General features: G+C 45.0%; 1 protein-coding gene across 19 annotated transcripts in view; it reads left to right on the forward strand.

Moving 5' to 3' along the window:
- Positions 1–19,399, forward strand: part of GATAD2A (GATA zinc finger domain containing 2A) — a 130,999-nt gene that overhangs the window by 63,816 nt on the left and 47,784 nt on the right. For 9 of the 19 annotated variants that reach the window (XM_053585313.1, XM_053585328.1, XM_053585327.1 and 6 more), the window contains one exon: positions 17,554–17,647. The exons of the other annotated variants lie outside the window; for them this stretch is intronic. The gene's annotated coding sequence lies outside the window, so the exon portion shown is untranslated. The remainder of the gene's footprint in view (positions 1–17,553; positions 17,648–19,399) is intronic. 19 annotated transcript variants of the gene reach the window in all.

A 19,399-nucleotide genomic window follows, 5' to 3' on the forward strand; every position in this document is an offset into this window, starting at 1 on the left:
TTTATGTAATTATTAAACAAAAGTATATCAAGTAGTGGTAGTGTGTGTGAGAGGAGAACAATCTCTAAAAATCAAAGATAAGATGAATGAATCTAGGTACATGTCAGTGTGATAAAATTTGGTGACTTACCCTCTCAGAGAGAATTTATTTCATATAACTTAAAACATAATAGTTTGACTATAAGTGTTTTCGTGAGGTACTCCGTAGGGCAATAGAAAATTTTATTTATTTTATTTTGTTATTTTTTGGAGACAATGTCTCTTTGTTGCCTTTGGTAGAATACTGTGGCATCATAGCTCACAGAAACCTCAAACTCTTGGGCTCAAGCAATTCTCTTGGCTCAGCCTCCCAAGTAGCTGGGACTATAGGCGCCTGCCACAACGCCTGGCTATTTTTTAAGATGGAGTCTTGCTCTTGCTCAGGCTGGTCTTCAACCTGTGAGCTCAGGTAGTCCACTTGCCTCAGCCTCCCAAGTGCTAGGAACTTATCCTGTTTTTAATCATAGTTTTGGTTTCAGGATAATGATGCCAATATGTGTATTAATTCTGTTGTGTATTATAAGAAGAAACAAATAAGGAATGAATGTCTTTAAGAACTAAAGTTTTTGGCTCAAAAGAAAAAATGCAGATAAAAAATCAAAGCACTCAAGTAAAATGTTAAATCTGTACTGATAACAGTGATTCTTGCCTAAGACACTACTAACAAGGTTGTATCCAGAGGAGCCACATAGGCCTCAATGGCCAAGAGTGGGGCAGGCAAGCGGTACCAAGAACAAAGAACCCTTGAGTAAGATGTGGTAAAAACCCACAGATTTAACATTGGCAAGGTAGTTCAATGCCTGTAATCCCAGCTACTTGGGAGGCTAGGACATAAGGATACCTTGAGCTTAGCAGTTTGGGACCTACCTGGACCAACATAGTAAGACCTCATTTCTTTTTTTTTTTTTTTTTGTTTTTTTTTTTGATGAGATAGGCTCTTTTTTTTTTTTTTTTATTTATTTGGCCAGGGCTGGGTTTGAACCCGCCACCTCCGGCATATGGGACCGGCGCCCTACTCCTTGAGCCACAGGCGCCACCCAAGACCTCATTTCTTAAATGAAAATTCATAGGTTCATGTTGGTGCTTACAGGACAAGGAGACTGACCAGTCCCTTTTGGATATTAGGGAACCAGCTTATTTTGAAAATTGGCAAATAGTGAGGAAGAAGCAAGCGTTTGTGGGCTCAACACTTAAGGAATGAGGTCATGGGTAAGGGCAAGTGTCCCTCACAGGCCAGTGCTGGCCCATAGAATTTTCTGGAATCCTGAGGGTGCTGTTATATGCCTACTGTTCAGTGCAGCACCTAGAGTAGTATAACTGAGGAAATCAAGTTTAATTTAATTTTCTAGCTTATAAATACAAAACGACAGAATTATAAGTTTATGATTGTCTAGGCTCCTAATGAATGGTGGGGGGGATTCTAGACAGTGATCCTCCGTGGCTGCTAGTCCCCAAGGATGGTGTCATGTACGCTTGTCATACCTTGTGGTCAAGTGTGTGGTAAATTGGATGCATGCCAGGCTATCACACAGGGGTGGCTTTTGCAAAATCTGACTGTAGGAAAGATTGTATGACCTAATTGTTTAAGCGTATGTTTGGAAGTAAGAAGAGCTACTGATTTCAACCAAGTGTGACTCTACAACAAAGATTGAGGGATGGGCTGGATGCCGTGGCTCATGCCTGTAATCGTAGCACTCTGGGAGGCTTAGGTGGTGGATCACTTGAACTCATGTGTTCGAGACCACCCTGAGCAGGAGCAAGACCCTGTTTCTAAAAAAAATAGCTAGGCATTATAGAGGGTGGCTGTAGTCCCAGCTACTTTCGGAGGTAAGATGATTGCTTGAGCCCAAGAGTTTGAGGTTGCAGTGAGCTATGATGCAACAGCACTCTACTGGGGGCAAGAAAGTGAGATTCTATTTAAAAAAAAAAAAGTGAGGGATAGCTGGGCATTGTGGCAGACACCTGTAGTCCCAGCTACTTTGGGAGGCTGAGGCAAGAGAATCGCTTAACCCCAAGAGTTTGAGGTTGCTGTGAGCTGTGACGCCATAGCACTCTACTGAGGGTGAAATAGTGAGACTGTCTCCCCCCCCCCAAAAAAAAAAGAGTGAGGGATGGTTGGCAAATTGTTGAAAGTATGAACCAGGGTGCAGTGGCTCACATGTGTAATCCTGGCTTTCTGGGAGGCGGATGGGTAGCTTGAGCAAGAGTTGAGACCCTGTCTCTACTAAAATAGAAAAACTGAGGCAAGAGAATCTCTCTTTTTTTTTATTTTTAATTTAAACTTCCTTGTTCATTCTTCTTTGTTTGAAGTACTCTTTTTTGTCTTCCTCTGGCCATGTTCCTTTTTTTTTTTTCATCCTGAATGTTTTATGACCCAACATTTTTTTTTTTTAATTTATTGGCCGGGGCTGGGTTTGAACCCGCCACCTCTGGCATATGGGACCGGCGCCCTACTCCTTGAGCCACAGGCGCCACCCTGTGGCCATGTTCTTGATGTTAGTAGAGACGGGGTCTTACTGTGGCTCACTGCTGTTCATACTGGTCTTGACCCTCTGAGCTCAGGCAATCCACCTGCCTCGGCCTCCCACAGCACTGGGACTACAGGCATGAGCCACCACGCCCGGCCAAGAGAATGTCTTGAGCCCAAGAGTTTGAAGTTCTGTGAACTACCCTGTTTCCCCGAAAATAAGACATCCTCCGAAAATAAGACCTACTTACTGGAAAGATAAGACGTGCCCTGAAAATAAGACCTAGCACATCTTTGGGAGCACACCTTAAAATAACACTGTCTTATTTTTGGGGAAACAGGGTATGACACCATGGCACTCTACACAGGGGGACAGAGTGAGACTTCTGTCTCCAAAAAAGAAAAGTATGAGCGTGACATTGTATTCATGTTTTGTCATGTGCTTATAAATACTCAGCCCTTCATCACAAAAGCTAGTTGGCAGGTGGAAGAAAGGAGTGACATGTGGAAGACAAGTGGTTGGTTGTCCAGTGGCTGTGGATCTGGATGGGAGGCACGTGCAATTAATACACAAGTCTCTCTACTTCTATGGGTGTGTTTGAAATTTTCTGTAATAAAAAATGTGAAAATTGTGATTAGCCTAGGCCTTCCTTCAGGGAGCTTCATGGCACAGGTCATCCTAGGTATGGAAATGACAGTTTACAGAAGGTGAACTATAGGCCACTTGTGGTAGTTTAAATTTAAGCTGAAAATCTTGAGCAGAGATTCTGGAATTGTAAGAGGCTTTGGCCCATTGGACAGCCTCTCATTAGACAGTTTTTATTTCCTATAATAACTACATTCACAGCTACCTTTCATGGAGCCCTAGGAAGATGTTAGCAATGAAGTGAGTACTGTTCCCATTTCACAGGTGAGGGAGCTGAGGTGCTTGATGGTGAACCAGGCTTTCTGGCTTTGACCTGAGGAGCTGTGATGCTGAGGTCAGCTTTCTCCCTGTGAGTCTCTGGGCCGCCTCCATCCCTTCTCTCCTCTAGGTACCACCATCTGTGCGTCTTCACTTCATTCTGTGTGATTAAAGACCATTCTCTTCTCCATATTGATAGAATACCAATAGCAGCCAAGAGTGGATAAAATAGGTGGTGAACTGTTCTTCCACCAGATTTTTGTAGCATTTAGAATTTGTAATCTAGGGATCCAGCTAACAATGGGGGAGGGTCCTCAGCCCCACCTCTCTCCAGCCTGTGCTGTGTCCACTCCATGTTCTCTGCCCACCCCCCTTGTTCTTCCAGGGGCTCCTGGGGCTGCTCCTAGTGGGAGGCCTGTCCTTGCAACCCCTAGGGATGTCCCTGGGGCCCAGTCAGCTCAGGTCCCTGGTAGACACTTAAGCAGGTGTTTGGCTGAATGAATGAGTGAAACCCCTTGTGAGGTGGAAGACTTGGCACTTCTTAGTAGTGTGTGATATAAAGCCACAGTAGCTTTTGTTTTGTGAAGCAGTGTGGGGTCTGTGACAAGGGCTTACTTAATGGTGCTCTATTGGTGGCAGCCTGTGTGACCCCAGCTGCCAGAGACCTCCCCCTCTTTCTGCCTTGGGTCCTCATGGGTAAATTGTCTCATGTATATCCCACATTTTCTTTTTTTTTTTGTTTGAGACAGAGTCTCAAGTGTCACCCTGAGTAGAATGCTGTGGTGTCATAGCTCACAGCAACCTCAAACTCTTGGGCTTAAGTGATTCTCTTGCCTCAGCCTCCCAAGTAGGTGGGACTTCAGGTGCCTGCCACAATGCCCAGCTATTTTTTTTTTTTTTTATTAAATCATAGCTGTGTACATTGATATAATCATGGGGCATCATTCACTAGCTTCACAGACCCTTTACCAAGTTTCACATATACCCTTGTAAGATGCACCATGCCCAGCTATTTTTGTTGTTGTAGTTGTCATTATTGTTTGGCAAGCTGGGCTGGATTCGAACCTGCCAGCTCCAGTGTATGTGGTTGGCGCCCTAGATGCTGAGCTACAGGCACAGAGCCTATCCCACGTTTTCGAAACCCAAGGCATTGGCTCCTTTGCTGAGAAAAGGTTCTGAATTCCCACCTGTATGGAGGGCTTGCAGAGAGCTTGAGGTGACTGGTGCACGGGGGAAGGACTTTGTGCCCTACTGGGCAATGGCTGTGTGGTGATTTGAGATCCCATTGCACAAAAGGGGTGTCTTTCTTGGAGGACCCAATTCTGTGTTCTTGGGGTCAGATTAAACCTTCTTTTGCCTTTTAATTGTTTAGCAGCTCTAGAGGGAGTTGTAGCTCTTGGGATTGAGATTTTTGTTCTTTTTTCTTTGTTTCCTTGCTGCTTTAAAAAAAGAAAAATAGGTAATATTCACATACTAATAAAAATCATCATTTTTACCATTTTAAAGCCTGCAGTTTAGTGACATTAAATAAATTCACAATAGGGTGGCACCTGTGGTTCAGTGGGTAGGGTGCCGGCCACATATACTGAGTGTGGTGGGTTCAAACCCAGCCCCGGCCAAACTGCAACAAAAAATAGCTGGGCGTTGTGGTCCCAGCTACTCTGGAGGCCTGAGGCAGGAGAATCGCCTAAGCCCAGGAGTTGGAGGTTGCTGTGAGCTGTGTGATGCCACAGCGCTCTACCTAGAGTGAGACTCTGTCTCTACGAAATAAATAAATAAATAAATAAATAAATAAATTCACAATATTGTGCAGTTATCACCTTTAATTCCAGAACATTTCATCAATCCAAAAGAAACCCCATACCCATTAGCAGTCATTCTCCATTGCCTAACCTCTGCTTTCCCCAGCCCCTGGCAGCAGCTCATCTCCTGTCTGTCTCGGGATTTGCCTGTTGTGGACAATTCATATACTGTAAATGGGATCATACAGTGTGTGGCCTTTTTTGTCTGACTTTTTTCACTTAGCATGTTTTTAAGGTTTGTCTGTATTGGATTAGGACTTCATTCCTTTTTATGGGCCAATATTGAATGGATATATTGTTCTTTGTGTATTCATCCATTGATGGACATTTGGATTGTTTCTATTTTTTAACTATACTGAATATTCCTGCTTTTCACCTTCAGCTATAAGTTATTGTTTGAATACCTGTATTTAATACTTTGGGGTATATACTTAAGAGAGGAATTGCTGATCGTATAATAATTCTGTGTTTAACTTTTTGAGGAACTGGCAGACTGTTATCCATGTCACTGTATAATTTTACATTCCTCCCAGTAATATGTGAGGGTTCTAATTTCTCCACATATTCAGCCAGTACTTGTTATTTTTTGCTTTTTTGATAGCCATCCTAGTGGGTGTGAAATGGTGCTTCATTGTGGGTTTGATTTGCATTTCCCTAATGACCAGTTATCTTCGCATGTGCATATTAGCCATTTAACTACCTTCTTTGGAGAAATGTCTGTTCTTTTCTTTTCTTTTTTGCAGTTTTTGGCTGGGGCTGGGTTCGAACCCACCACCTCCGGAATATGGGGCCGGCGTTCCATTCCTTTGAGCCACAGGCCCCACCCTCTTTGCCCATTTTTTAAATTGGGTTGCTGTCTTTTTGTTGTTGAGCTGTAAGAATTCTTTATATATTCTTTGTATGTTCTGGACACTAGATCTTTATCAGATACATGGTTTGCTGATTTATTTTTACATTCTCAGGGTGGTTTTTCTCTCTTCTCACAAAAGGTTTTAATTTTGATGCAATCCAGATGATCTTTTTGTGTACTTCTGGTGTCATTTTAAGAATCTATTGCTAAATCCAATGTCATGACATTCTACCCCTCTGCCCCCACCAATGTGTTTTCTTCTAAGAGTTTTGTAGATTTAGCTCTTAATATTTGGGGTTTTGTGTTAATTTTCTTACATGGTGTGACATGAGGATTTTGTCTATCTTTGTTATCTTTTGTATTGGTCTGAAGACATTCTGGCTTGTTTAATATTTTGGTGGGAGGATAATAGCTGGGAGTTCTGAAAGTTTTTTTTTTTTTTTTTTTTTTGAGACAGAGCCTCAAAAGCTGTTTCCCTGGGTAGAGTTTTGTGGCATCACAGCTCACAGTAACCTCCAACTCCTGGGCTCAAGTGAATCTCCTTCCTCCGCCTCCCAAGTAGCTGGGACTATAGGTGCCCACCACAACGCCCAGCTATTTTTTGGTTGCAGCCATCATTATTGTTTGGCGGGCCCAGGCTGGATTCAAACCTGCCCACTCAGGTGTATGTGGCTGGCGCCTTAGCTGCTTGAGCCACGGGTGCCGAGCCTGAAAGTATTTTTTAAAATATGTTTAACAAATGTGTATCGAGGGCCTCTTTCATGCTAAGCGTTTGTGTACCCATGGCCCTTGGATGGTAGTGCTGAACAAAGAGGTGTCCTTTATTCTCATGGGGGTGGAAGCAGGCAGAGAGATGAGTAATCAAGAGGTGATAAAGCAGAATGGAGGAGTAGAGATGAGACTTAAGGGCATGTGTGAATAGGAGATAGAAGTAACTTTGCTGGTATCAGCATAGACCTAAAGAGGAGCCTGGTAGAGAGTAGGGTGCAAGGGCCCTGAAGTAGAAGTGGTTGTGGCTAGAGCTAAGAGAACAGGATGGTGGTGGGAATGGCTGGAAATGGAGTCAGAGAGGCTACCTGCAGGGCCTCCTGGTCAGGCAAGACCTTTGCTTCCACCTTATTAGGTAGCATATTTTACCAAAGGAATACTGATGAGAGAACTTCCCTCTTGTGTACAACTCATGGGACAGTTTAGCCAACCTGTCACCCAGAGGTTGCTATAGATGAAGTTGTCAGGTCTGTCCTCAGGGACCCCCCACTTCTAAGGGTAAGAGTCCCATTTATAGGTTGAAGAGTAGAAGTAGGATTTCTGTCCTAGGTTTTAACAGCTATGCAGGATGTGCTCTGAGGACTGCTTGTGGGTAGGTCCACAGACTGCATTGAGACCAGAAACTTTCTTTCATCTTAGAAGTATGTCTCCCTGCTTGTTGCCTGTGGTCTTCCCTATAGCTCAATGATGCTTGAAGGAGAAGCCTGACAAAGGAAGCCTCCAGCCCATATGTCACTACATTGCTGGGTGCCTGATGAAAATGGCAAGAGAAGGGCGGTGCCCATAGCTCAGTGAATAGGGCGCCAGCCGCATATTCTGAGGCTGGCGGGCTCAAACCTGGCCTGGGCCAGCTAAAAGAACGATAACTGCAACAACAACAAAAAATAGCCGGGTATTGTGGAAGGCACCTGTAGTCCCAGCTACTGGGGAGGCTGAAGCAAGAGAATTGCTTATGCCTAAGAGTTTGAGGTTGCTGTGAGGTGTGATGCCATGGCACTCTACCCAGGGGACAGCTTGAGACTCTGTCTCCAAAAAAAAAAAAAAAAAAAAATGAAATAAAATAAATGTTAAGAGATGAATACTCAGTTCTTTCACTTTCCATTTAGCATTTCCTTCCAGGAACAGAGAAGACTTTTCTGGCCCTTTGTGGAATTTCCTGTGCTAAACCTCTCTGCCGTTTTCAGCCACAGGCCTTGATGGAATTGGTGGTCAGGGCTGTAGCTCTGCCTAGCCTGGTCCTGAGAGAGTGTGGCCCTGGAAGGGTTAAGACCTCCCATTTTGTGATGCGACGCCTGATGGGCATGTAGCAGATGGCATGGAAATGGCAGGCATAACCCTTCATAGGCAGTGTAGGCTCCGTGGCCCAGGAGGCAGTTGAGAGGGGACAGAAGGAGGAGAGTGCAGCCAGCTAACCCTCACAGTGACATACCACAGCTGGGGCTCTGGTCATTGTTTACCTGTGGAGGTTTAAGACTGCTCAGATTCCCCTTCACAGGCAGTACCTTTGTTTCTGTGTTGTGTGTTTTTCATGGTGCATCTGTTTCTCCCTCTGAAGCTGCAGGCTTGGGCTTGAGCTTGCACATGGGCACAGGCCCCAGCTGATGGTGGCTTAGGTGCCCATGCAGGGATTCTTTTAAGTGTGGCCTCAGATTGGGTGGTATTGGGCTCTGAGCACTTCTGAGATATCACACACAGAAACCAAGTCTTGATCTCCAGCAATGAGCCCCAGGAGCTATCAGTAGTTTCAAAGACTTAATGTGCTGTCTTTCTCCCCATAAACTTATGCCCAGTTTAAGTACACTTTTTCTTACTGTCTAGTATGATTTAGGGATTAAGACAAATTTTTATCTCAGATTGCTGCGAATGGGTGCTCAGAGGCCATAGCAGAGGTATGTGCAGAAGTTAATTGAGATCCTCGTGGGGCCTTCACACAGCCTGTTTGTGGTCAGCATTGTTTGTTCCCACTTTTCAGAACTTTTCAGGCGTCCAGGGGAATATAACAGTACAATCCTTGCACCATCTTCCCTGGATAGGAACTATATTTCTACAGCCACCCACCCCCACCTCCCTGCCCAATACACTATGATTCTGCAACGAAAGGTTGGTTGAGGTCTGGGGACCTGGCTTTCCCAGGCCTGGTCCTGCATGTCCCTATGGTAAGTTTGAGTGGTGGAGTAATCAGCTAGCAGTTGCTGAGAGCAGTGACCTATATATTTTTTAGAGAGAACTTGTCCCCCAAACTGTTTTGTTCTGCCCCCAGTGTTAGAATGAGATGCTATTAGGGCTGCTCTTCACTTCATAGGCTTAAGGGTGACTTGTGTTTAGGAATTTGCAGACCATCAGGTTTTTAAATTTTGCTTGTTTATTGAGGTGGATCTTGCTGTGTTGCCCAGGTTGCGCCCAAAGTCCTAGGCTCAAGAGATCTCTTGCGGCTCGGCGCCTGTGGCTCAAGCAGCTAAGGGGCCAGCCACATACACATCCCATAAGCCCAAGAGTTTGACGTGTCAGCTGTGAGCTGTGACACCATGGTACTCTACCTAGGACAACAGCTTGAGACTCAGTCTCAAAAATAAATAAATTAAATAAATAAATAAATAAATAAATATATTTTCGGAACTTTATTTAGGAGGCATTGTTTGTAAGCCTTTCACCTTAAAAAATTATATTGTGGCTCCGTGCCTGTGGCTCAAGTGGCTAAGGCACCAGCCACATAACACCTGAGCTGACAGGTTCTAATCCAGCCTGGGCCCACCAAACAACAATGACGCTGCAACCAAAAAATAGCTGGGCGTTGGGCAGGTGCCTGTAGTCCCAGCTATTTGGGAGGCGGAGGTAGGGGAATCGGTGAGCCCAGGAGTTGGAGGTTGCTGTGAGCTGTGATGGCACAGTACTCTACCCAGGGCAGCAGCTTGAGGCTCTGTCTCAAAAAAAAAAAAAAATCATATTGTAAATATGTGTTATATTTATATATTGTAAGCTAGAGGTGCCTTTCCCATTTACTACTTTCATTATTAATAACTTTAGTCTCTGGAACCAAGGACTGAATATGTGTGTCTTGGATGGGTGTCTTGGTCTGATTTTGCTTCACATTCTCTGATTTTGTCTGTTTGGTGATGGGAATGAGGTTATATTGGTTGGGTCATTAGCATTTCAGATGGAGCACTGAGAAGAGGGACCTTGCCATTTGGCTGTGCGGTGCAAGGGCACACCTGAGTTGTTACCTGTGCCCTGTACGTGCTCTGGAGCAGAACCTCCCCTTCTGACTGCTGCATGTGAGCGTGGTACATATAAGTAGCATCTATTTGTAGAAAGGTTAAGTAGGGAACACCTTCGGGGACTGTCACTGCCTGGGGCGCCCCCCCCCCCCAATACTAGGGCTAGCATCATGAATGTGGTGTTGTGAGGGGAGACACTTTGTTCAAATTGTGTGGGAGTATGTTCTGTGGCATTTGACAGGTTTCTGCAGACCCTACCCCCAGTCTGGTATTCAGTATATTCAATTGAATACAAGTGTCCCATCTGTACCAGAATGTTTTTAAAGGCTATTCATTAAAAGTATGAATCATCTTTTATTTTGTTTCATCTGCTTTTCTTGGGATGAATTTTCAAATTCCTGTGTATTTCTATGTCACCTTTTCTGCTAACATTTCTTCCTTCCTCTTGCCTCTGTTCAAATCCAGATTCTAGCCTTGGGGCCCAGCTTAAATAAAAGCATTTCTAGATTCTTCCTCTCTTTGTTTGGGCCAGCATGGTGGACTCCTTTTCCACTGTTGACTTACAGTCGAATAGTGATTTGTACACACATTTCCCAACCTTCATTAGGTCCCTGCTCCTATGGTGGCCGGGACCGAGTTGCCCCTCCCTTGACTGCCCTCCACAGAGGAGGGGCCCCATGGTCACTGGTCCCTAGGAGGTCCTCATCTAGCATATGAGGATCCTTTATAGTCAGGGATTCCTGAGTTGAGGGGCCTGTTGGCAGTCCACATCCTGTGGGGCCAGGCAGGTTGTGGTCTAGAAAGGGGTGTTGCAGGCACTGATCAGGCTCTTCATGCTGCGGAAGTTCCCTTTTAGAGTTCATGTGTTGTCTAGATAAGCAACAGTAAACAGCAGTAAGTTCTTTTGGCTTTGCTGGAGGTTGAAATTACTGCGTGTTGGCTCGGCGCCTTTAGCTCAAGAAGCTAAGGTGCCAGCCATATACACCAGGGCTGGCAGGTTCGAATCCAGCCTGGGCCTGCCAAACAATAATGACAACTACAACCAAAAAATAGCTGGGCGTTTTGGTGGGCACCTGTAGTTCCAGCTACTTGGGAGCCTGAGGCAAGAGAATTGCTTAAGCCTAGAAGTTGGAGGTTACTGTGAGCTGTGTTGCCACAGCACTCTACCCAGGGCGACAGCTTGAGGCTGTGTCTCAAAAAAAAAAAAAAAGAAAGAAAGAAAAAAGAAATTACTATGTATTTTTGGCATGAAGTAGTAGTGACAAAGGAGGTTGCAGTGCTGGTGGTTAGAGATCATTCTGCTGTTCACCTGGGTGAGAAATTGCTGGGCCATGGGAGTGTGGGTTGAGATAGAGAAGGTAGGTGAGAATCAGGGAGCCTCTGTAGGGGGTCTGAGCTTCCTCACATGTCCATGAGTTTGTGATTCTGGCCCCAGCGTCTGATCTCATTTCCATACTTTGTGGCTTTTTTTTTTTTCTTCTGACAAAGTCTCACTATGTTGCCCTTGGTAGAGTGCCATGGCGTCACAGCTCATAGCAACCTCAAACTCTTGGGCTTAAGCGATTCTCTTACCTCAGCTTTCTGAGTAGCTGGAACTACCGGCGCCCGACAAACCACCTGGCTATTTTTTTGTTGCAGTTGTCATTGTTGCTTAGCTGGCCCTGGCTGGGTTCCAACCCGCCAACCTCAGTGCATGTGGCTGACTCCAGAACCACTGTGCTATAGGCACCGAGCCTTTTTTTTTTTTCTTTTTGGAGACAAAGTCTTGTTCTGTCACCGTGGGTGGAGTACTGTCACATCATTATAGCTCACGGCAACCTCAAACTCTTAGGCTCAAGTGATCCTCTTGCGTCAGCCTCCCAAGTAGCTGGGACTATAGGTGTACACCACCACACCTGCCTAGTTTTTCTGTTTTTAGTAGAGACTGGGTCTTACTCTTGTCCAGGCTAGTCTCGAACTCCTGAGCTCAAGCAATCCATCAGTCTCAGCCTCAGCCTCCTAGAGTGCTAGAATTACAGGCGTGAGCCTCTGCGCCTAGCTCGTTTTTCTTATTTTTTGGAGACGAGTAGATCAGGAGCTATGTGGATGCTGATGGATCTAATGGAACACCATTAAGAACTGCTATTCTTTTGCTCAGAATCAAACATAGAACAAAGACCTTTCTTGAGATAATTGGACAAGATTTGGAAATTGGAAGAAATGAAAATTGTGTATACACAAGTGTATATGAGTGCACGTGCATGCATGTGTATGTCATGCAAGGTGACTCCATGTGTAAGTAGCCTGGCGTGCTATATGGCTTCAGGGGACAGGAAGGTGCCCTTTCGGTGCCTCACTATTGCCTATGTCCACCAGGATTCTATCCTGTAAGGTCATATGCTCATGATCATAAGCGCACCACATGTTCCTTGTCCCCTCCCCTCTCTTCTTGCTGACCTCAGCTTCACTGGAACTTATAGCCTAGGTAGGGCCAAGGGTGCTACTCAGGTACTGAGAGCATCAGCCATCAGAGGCTGATGGTGAGATGTCCATCTTGTGAGAAGCCTTTGCAAGAGTGACTAAATCTCTTCAGTAGGACAGAAAAAATTTTTGGCCACATTTCTTATTTTTGCAAAGTGGTTGTCCACCTGGCAGCACCTCTTAGCCACTTGATAGGCCTCTCAACACCAGGCAGAAGGCTCAGAAAACCTGTATCCTGTCCTCAACTCGTGGGAGCTCCACTGTGGACTTGACAGGACACAGGTCGCCACCAGGTTGGGGGTGAAATGATGTGCAGAATTGAAGGACCAAGGTGCTGTTGTTGCAGTTGTCACTGTTGCTTTAGCTGACCTGGGCTGGGTTTGAAACACCAGCCTCAGTGTATGTAGCTGGTGCCCTACCCACTGAACTATGGGCGCTGCCTGCTTCTGAGACCATAATCCATTTTGTGGGCTGGACCCTGAGACCTTCAGGTCCTTGTCAGCCCCTGTTCTTTTTTTTTTTTGGAGACAGAGCCTCAAGCTGTCACCCTGGGTAGAGTGCAATGGCATCACAGCTCATAGCAACCTCCAACTCCTGGGCTCAAGAGATTCTCCTGCCTCTGCCTCCCAAGTAGGTAGGACTTTGGGACCTGCCACAACACCTGGCTGGTTTTGGCTGCAGCCATCATTGTGGTTTGGCGGACCCAGGCTGGATTCGAACCCACCAGCTCAGGTGTATGTGGCTGGCGCCTTAGCTGCTTGAGCCACAGGCGCTGAGCCTCTTAGGCCTTTGGTCTGATGCTCAGGCCTCTGGGCTGAGGAAGTACTTATTTCTCTAACTCTGTTAAAGTTTCATCCACTGCAATAATTGAGTTTATAGTGTGTAATTTCCTTCTATGTATGATTGACCTATTTATCTTGAGAGTTTCAAGTGTGGGCTTTTAGGACAGTATAAAATTGACCCTACAGCAAGCTGTCTTATTTGCACTTGGCCCTTTTTGACACTAAATTTTTTTGACTTGTCAAAAGAGTTAACCTAGAGGGCAGTGCCTATAGCTCAGTGGGTAGGGTGCTGGCCACATACACTGAGGATGGAGGGTTTGAACCCTACCCGGGCCAGCTAAAACAACAATGACAACAACAACAACGAAAAAGCCGGGTGTTGTGGTGGGCGCCTGTGATCCCCGCTACTTGGGAGGCTGCGGCAAGAGAATCGCTTGAGCCAGAGAGTTTGAGGTTGCTATGAGTTGTAACGCCATGGCACTCTACGACAGCTTGAGACTCTGTCTCAAAAAAAAAAAAAAATAGTTAACCTGGGTCCTTGGCCTTGGATTGAATGCCATATTCAAGTCCTTTAAAAAAACAAACAACAACAACAAAAAAACACTTTTTTCTGTAGTCAGTTCTGCTATAAGGCTTGTTTTGGAAAATCAGGTTTGTTTCAACAATATTGATGTATTAGGGAACAGTTGAAACATAGCACAGATGTTGCACTTGGTCATCTGTGGTTTGGCCAGGAGAAATACCAGGCTAGGAGTTGGAAAACTATAGCACTCAGGCTGATGGCCTGTTTTCATCAATAAAATTTTATTGGGATACAGCCACACCCATTCAAGTAAGTACAGTCAGCCCCTTTTCTGTATCCCCTGGTTCTGCATCTTTGGATTCCACCAATTGTGGATCAAAACTATTTGAAGGGTCAGACAAGGACATTACTGCTAAAAATACAGTAGAACCTCTGCTAGTTACTACCCGAGGGTCTGTGATGAAACTGTTCAACATGGGGTTGTCAACATAAGGAACTCCCATTGAGTACATTTGGTGCATGTCTGGTCTGTGAAAATAAGGTCATCTCTAGGAGAGGGGTCAATGTGGGAGGCGGTCAACTGTGGAGGTTCTACTATGTATATATTTGGAGGGGTAGTTACAATGAAAAATGCCAATGCAACAATATAAGTGAATATAAATACAGTATAACATTTACATAGAATTTACATTGTATTAGGTATTGTAAGTAATCTAGAGATGGGAAGTAGGCAGGTATGAAGAGGTTATATGCAAATAAGATGCTTTTTTTTTTGAGGCAGAGTCTCAAGCTGTTGCCCTGGGTAGAGTGCAATGGCGGCCTCACAGCCCACAGCAATGTCAAACTCCTGGGCTTAAGCAATTCTCTTGCCTCAGCCACCCAAGTAGCTAGGATCACAAGCGCCTGCCACAAGACCCGGTTATTTTTTTGTTGTTGTTGCAGTTGTTGTTTAAGCTGGCCTGTGTCGGGTTCAAATCCGCCAGCGTTGGTGTATGTGACCGGCGCCCTACCCACTGAGCTACAGGTGCCACCAAATATGATGCCATTTTATATTGGAGACTTGAGCTTCTGAAGATTTGGGTATCAGGGTGGGAGGCCATCTTGGAACTAATCCCAAGGATACTGAGGAACATCTGTACTATCAGAACCACAGGGCCAAATGGCCTGCAGAGCCAAAAATATTTACTGTATATTCCTTTTTTTTTTTTTTTTTGAGACAGAGTCTCATGTCGCCCTCAGTAGAGTGCCATGGTGTCACACCTCACAGCAACCTCACCCTTTTGGGCTTAAGCAATTCTCTTGCCTCAGCCTCCCAAGTAGCTGTGACTACAGGCGCCCTCCACAACGCCCAGTTGTTTAGGTGGCCCGGACTCGGTTTGAATCTGCCACCCTCTGTGTATGTGGCTGGCACTATAACCCCTGTGCTACGGGTGCTGAGCCTATTGTATATTCTTTTAAGAAAAAAATTGTGCACTCTTGCGCTAGGTGAATATATACAGGTGAATTCAGAAAACAGTTCCCAGCTTAACAGAACACCTATTTGTATATAAAATCACAATGCCCACACTTCAGATATGCACGAAGCTCCCTGAAAGCCTGACACATTATGGACCACACCCATCCCTGTCTTGGGTCAGACAGCCTCCTCCTAGAACTTCAGGGTAATCAGAAACCACAGCCACTCATGCCCACAGCAAACACAAGGGCTTGCCCATGGTAAAAAGTCAGACTTCCTGTAGCATTTGCATATTTCTTAGCTTCTGAGCATATGTACAAGTGTGCTGGCCATGTATGCACATTTATCAGGCCATGTATCCACGTTTATCTTTTTAATTTATTTTTATTTTATTATTATTATTATCATCATCATCATATTATTAGAGACAAAGTCTCAAGCTATCACCGTGGTAGAGTGTTGCGGCGTCATAGCTCGTAGCAACTTCCAACTCTTGGGGTCATAGCTCATAGCAACTCTGAGGTCCTCTTGCCTCAGTTTTTTCTGTTTTTAGTAGAGATGAGATCTAACTTATGCTCAGGCTAGTCTCAAACTCATAAGCTCAAGCCATCCACTCACCTCAGCCTCCCAGAGTGTTAGGATTATAGGCGTGAGCCACCACGCCCCACCTTATCTTTCTTTTTTAGGTCACAAGTGAATTTTTTTTTTTTTTTTAATTGAGACAGAGTCTCACTTTCTCACCCTTGGTAGAGTGCTATGGCATCATAGCTCACAGCAACCTCTAGCTCTTGGGCTAAAGCGATTCTTTCGCCTCAGCCTCCCTAGTAGCTGGGATTACTAGGGAGCCAAAAATATTATTTACTGTATATTCCTTTTTACTGTATTTACTGTATATTCCTGTTCCTGCCACAACACCTGGGTAGTTTTCTTTTTGTTTAACACGCCCAGGCTGGGTTTGGACCTACCAGCCCCAGAGCATGTGGCCAGCGCCCTAACCACTGAGCTATGGGCGTCTAGCCCACAAGTGAAATTTTGGGGTCTTGTGCACCTAATGCCGTTGTTCCCATAAGCCCTGCGTTTATGTTACATGATTTTGTATCCATGGTGGTTTTTAGGAATGCTGCTTACATTGTGTTACATCAGAACTTAATGTACTTTGAAAGCAAACACCAAAAGGGTTTGCTCATGACAATAAAGTTGAGCCTCATCTGTATTCTGTGTGGTGAAAACTTGAGGTCAAGCCCAAATTAACATTGGTGTGGTGTTTCCAGTGTCCCTTGGAACCTTCAGGCCTGATTCCGGGTGCTTGACAAGGTATTTTGAGGGCTACTACCTGGAGAACAGCTTTTAACTCATCGGTCCATCTGCTTGATATGTGACTTGGCCCTTTTGTGCCTCGGTTTACCCACTATAAACAGAGGCTGGTGATGGTATTCACCTAACAGGTAGTTGTGAGGATCATCCAAGATGATCCATGTAGGCTAAATGCTTAGTCATTGTTAGGTGTTATGGCCATAAAAGTAAGAGGCCCACATTTCTGGTAACAGCAAAGCAGTGATAAACTTGGGTCTGGATTTGAGGAGTCCAATGTGGAAAAGAAGCCTGCAATGTCTGTTCTAGTCCGCCAACTCAGAGAGCTTCTCTCTGTAAAATCTACATCTGCTTGTGCATCTGATGTTTATAGTACATCTGCTATGTAGCTGGAATTACAGGGCTGAGGATAGCCCAGGGACATTTATGGATTGCCCTTGCTGTCACATAGCTTAGCCTGTTACCTGGTGAGCACTTGTGGACATTCTATGTACTCTCTGGTTGGGGAGAGAGTGGTGAGGGCTCATGCCTTCTGGCTGTAAGTTCTTCTCACATACCTTCTCACATACTAGCCCTGGGCAGCGTTAGTCTTTATTCACTTCTGCTCTGGAGGCTTCTGAGAATGGCTGCTCCTCCTCCTCCTCACCATGTATGTATGGTCACTTGAATCCCACTATGTGCTTGTCCCTCCAGGTAAAAGAAAACGGTTTAAATGTGCTTAACCAAAGACCTTTTAGGGCCATAAGGTGGAAGATTCTGCAGCTCCTCAGAGTGGCAAGGTAGAGAAGTGGTGGGTGAAGGTTCCAGGCCTATCCCAGATGTTAGCCAGCCAGACTTTGATTTTCTCCACCTTGTGGTGTGTCACATGTCTGTCTTCAACTCTCAGGATCTCCTAGAGTGGTAGCTGTCACTCCGGTATGTGAGAGGCACTAGGCTCTAGCCAGTATACACCTTTCAACCACTGCTCTCATTCTAGGACTACTGCAGAGAGAAGGTCACTCAGTCTGGGGTCTTTGAAGGCCCAGGGAGCTCCTTACCAAGTGGCTGGGCCTGGAGCCCATCCTGATAAGGTACGTGAGAAAATAATGCCTGGGCATGTCTTTATTTTTCAGGCCAGCTTTAGTCAGTGGGTGGTAAAACTTTTGTTCTTTTGAGAAAGCTTTTAGCAGGACTCACCACTGCCTCCCTTCCCTTGGCCTGAGACCCTCCATGCTCAATGGTGTGGTCCATGCTATTCCCCTAACTGGAACATCTTTCCTAATTCCTGTTCCCACTTTGACCTCAGCATGAGTGGTTGCTGTCTCAGTCCCCACACCTTCCAGAAAGTCAGGGCAGTCAGAGCGTACGAAGTTTGTTAATGAAAGCACTACTTGTTTCTTCCCCTTTGCCATGTGGGTCAACCCCAGGAATTACACAGTTACGAGTCTTAATTTATGAAAACATAGGCTTAGCTGAGTGGCACATGCCAAGCCCATATTGTTTATTCTTCACTGAAAATGAAGATAAATGGGAAGGAGAAGTTTTTGCCTTTGAAGTGTTTAGCATCGAGCCATGAGGAGAGAGAAAGCTGCTGAGTGGTGTGGGGGCTCTTGCCATCAGAGTCCTGTGAGGGATGCTGTGACTTGGCAGGGGCAGTCACTGTGTTGGCCATTGTGGGGAGCCTGGTGCTAGGTAGATGGCAGGCTGTTGAGGTAAGCTGAGAAGTTTGGGTTTACTACTTAGAGTTTGAGGGTCTCTAGTGTATGTCACAGAAGGTAGATTTTTAAGCTGCCATGAACATTTTCTATTTTTTCTTTCTTTCTCTCTCTCTCTTTTTCTTCTTCTTCTTCTTCTTTTTTTTTTTGAGACAGTCTTCCTCCGTCACCCTGGGTAGAGTGCCATGGCTTCATAACTCAAAGCAACCTCAAACTCTTAAGCTAAAGTGATCCTCTTTTCTCAGCCTCCCAAGTAGCTAGGACTATAGACGCCTATCACAACACCTGGCTAGTTTTGTTCTGTTTTTAGTAAAGATGGGGTCTAGCTCTTGCTCAGGTTGGTCTTAAACTTCTGAGCTCATGTAGTGCATCTGCCTTGGCCTTCCAGAGTGCTAGGATTACAGGCGAGAGCCACCATTCCCAGCCGGCCATGAACATTTTCACACTGTGTAAGGGTCAGCGTCGTCCACTATAGTCTGCTGAAGGTTCTATGTTTGTTTTGTGTTATTGGTTCTACCTATCAAAGGAGCTGGCCTCTTTCCTTCCCCATGTCACTCTGGGGACCCTCCTTCCTCTCCACCTCGATACCACATGCCTCCTACCCCCACTTTCACCCTGGCTTGCACTTGTCCTCTCTGTTCTTAACCTTAGCAGGTAGGGCTGCTATTTTACTGAGTGTTTTTTTTTTTTTTTTTAATGTTTTTTTTTAAATACAAGATTGATTTATAGTCATGGCTAAAAGAAAGTCTTCAAGCGATACAGACATGTTTACTACAGTAAGTGAAAGTTTCCTAATCTTCAGAGATGACTGCTTTGGTCCAGTTCTTTTCAGTTTTGATTTGATTGATTGATTGATTGAGACAGTGAGTTGCCCTAGTTCATTGAGGAGGTAGGAAAATGCTTTAAATTCACTTCTCAGAACCTCAGCCCTGTCACTTCTGCTAAGTACCTTTAACCTACTTACTGCTAAGCCTCACTTGCTTCATGTCTGAAACAGTATTACTAATATTATCACTGCTAGTATACTAGTGACAATATGGTATAGATAGCATTTTATGGAATAGTAGCTTTAGCAAGGACTAACACCTCAGGCTTTTGGCTGTGTGATTTGTGTCTTGCTACTTAATT

Source organism: Nycticebus coucang, chromosome 3, assembly GCF_027406575.1.
Source record: "Nycticebus coucang isolate mNycCou1 chromosome 3, mNycCou1.pri, whole genome shotgun sequence".
In the NCBI taxonomy this organism is placed as follows: Eukaryota; Metazoa; Chordata; class Mammalia; order Primates; family Lorisidae; genus Nycticebus; species Nycticebus coucang.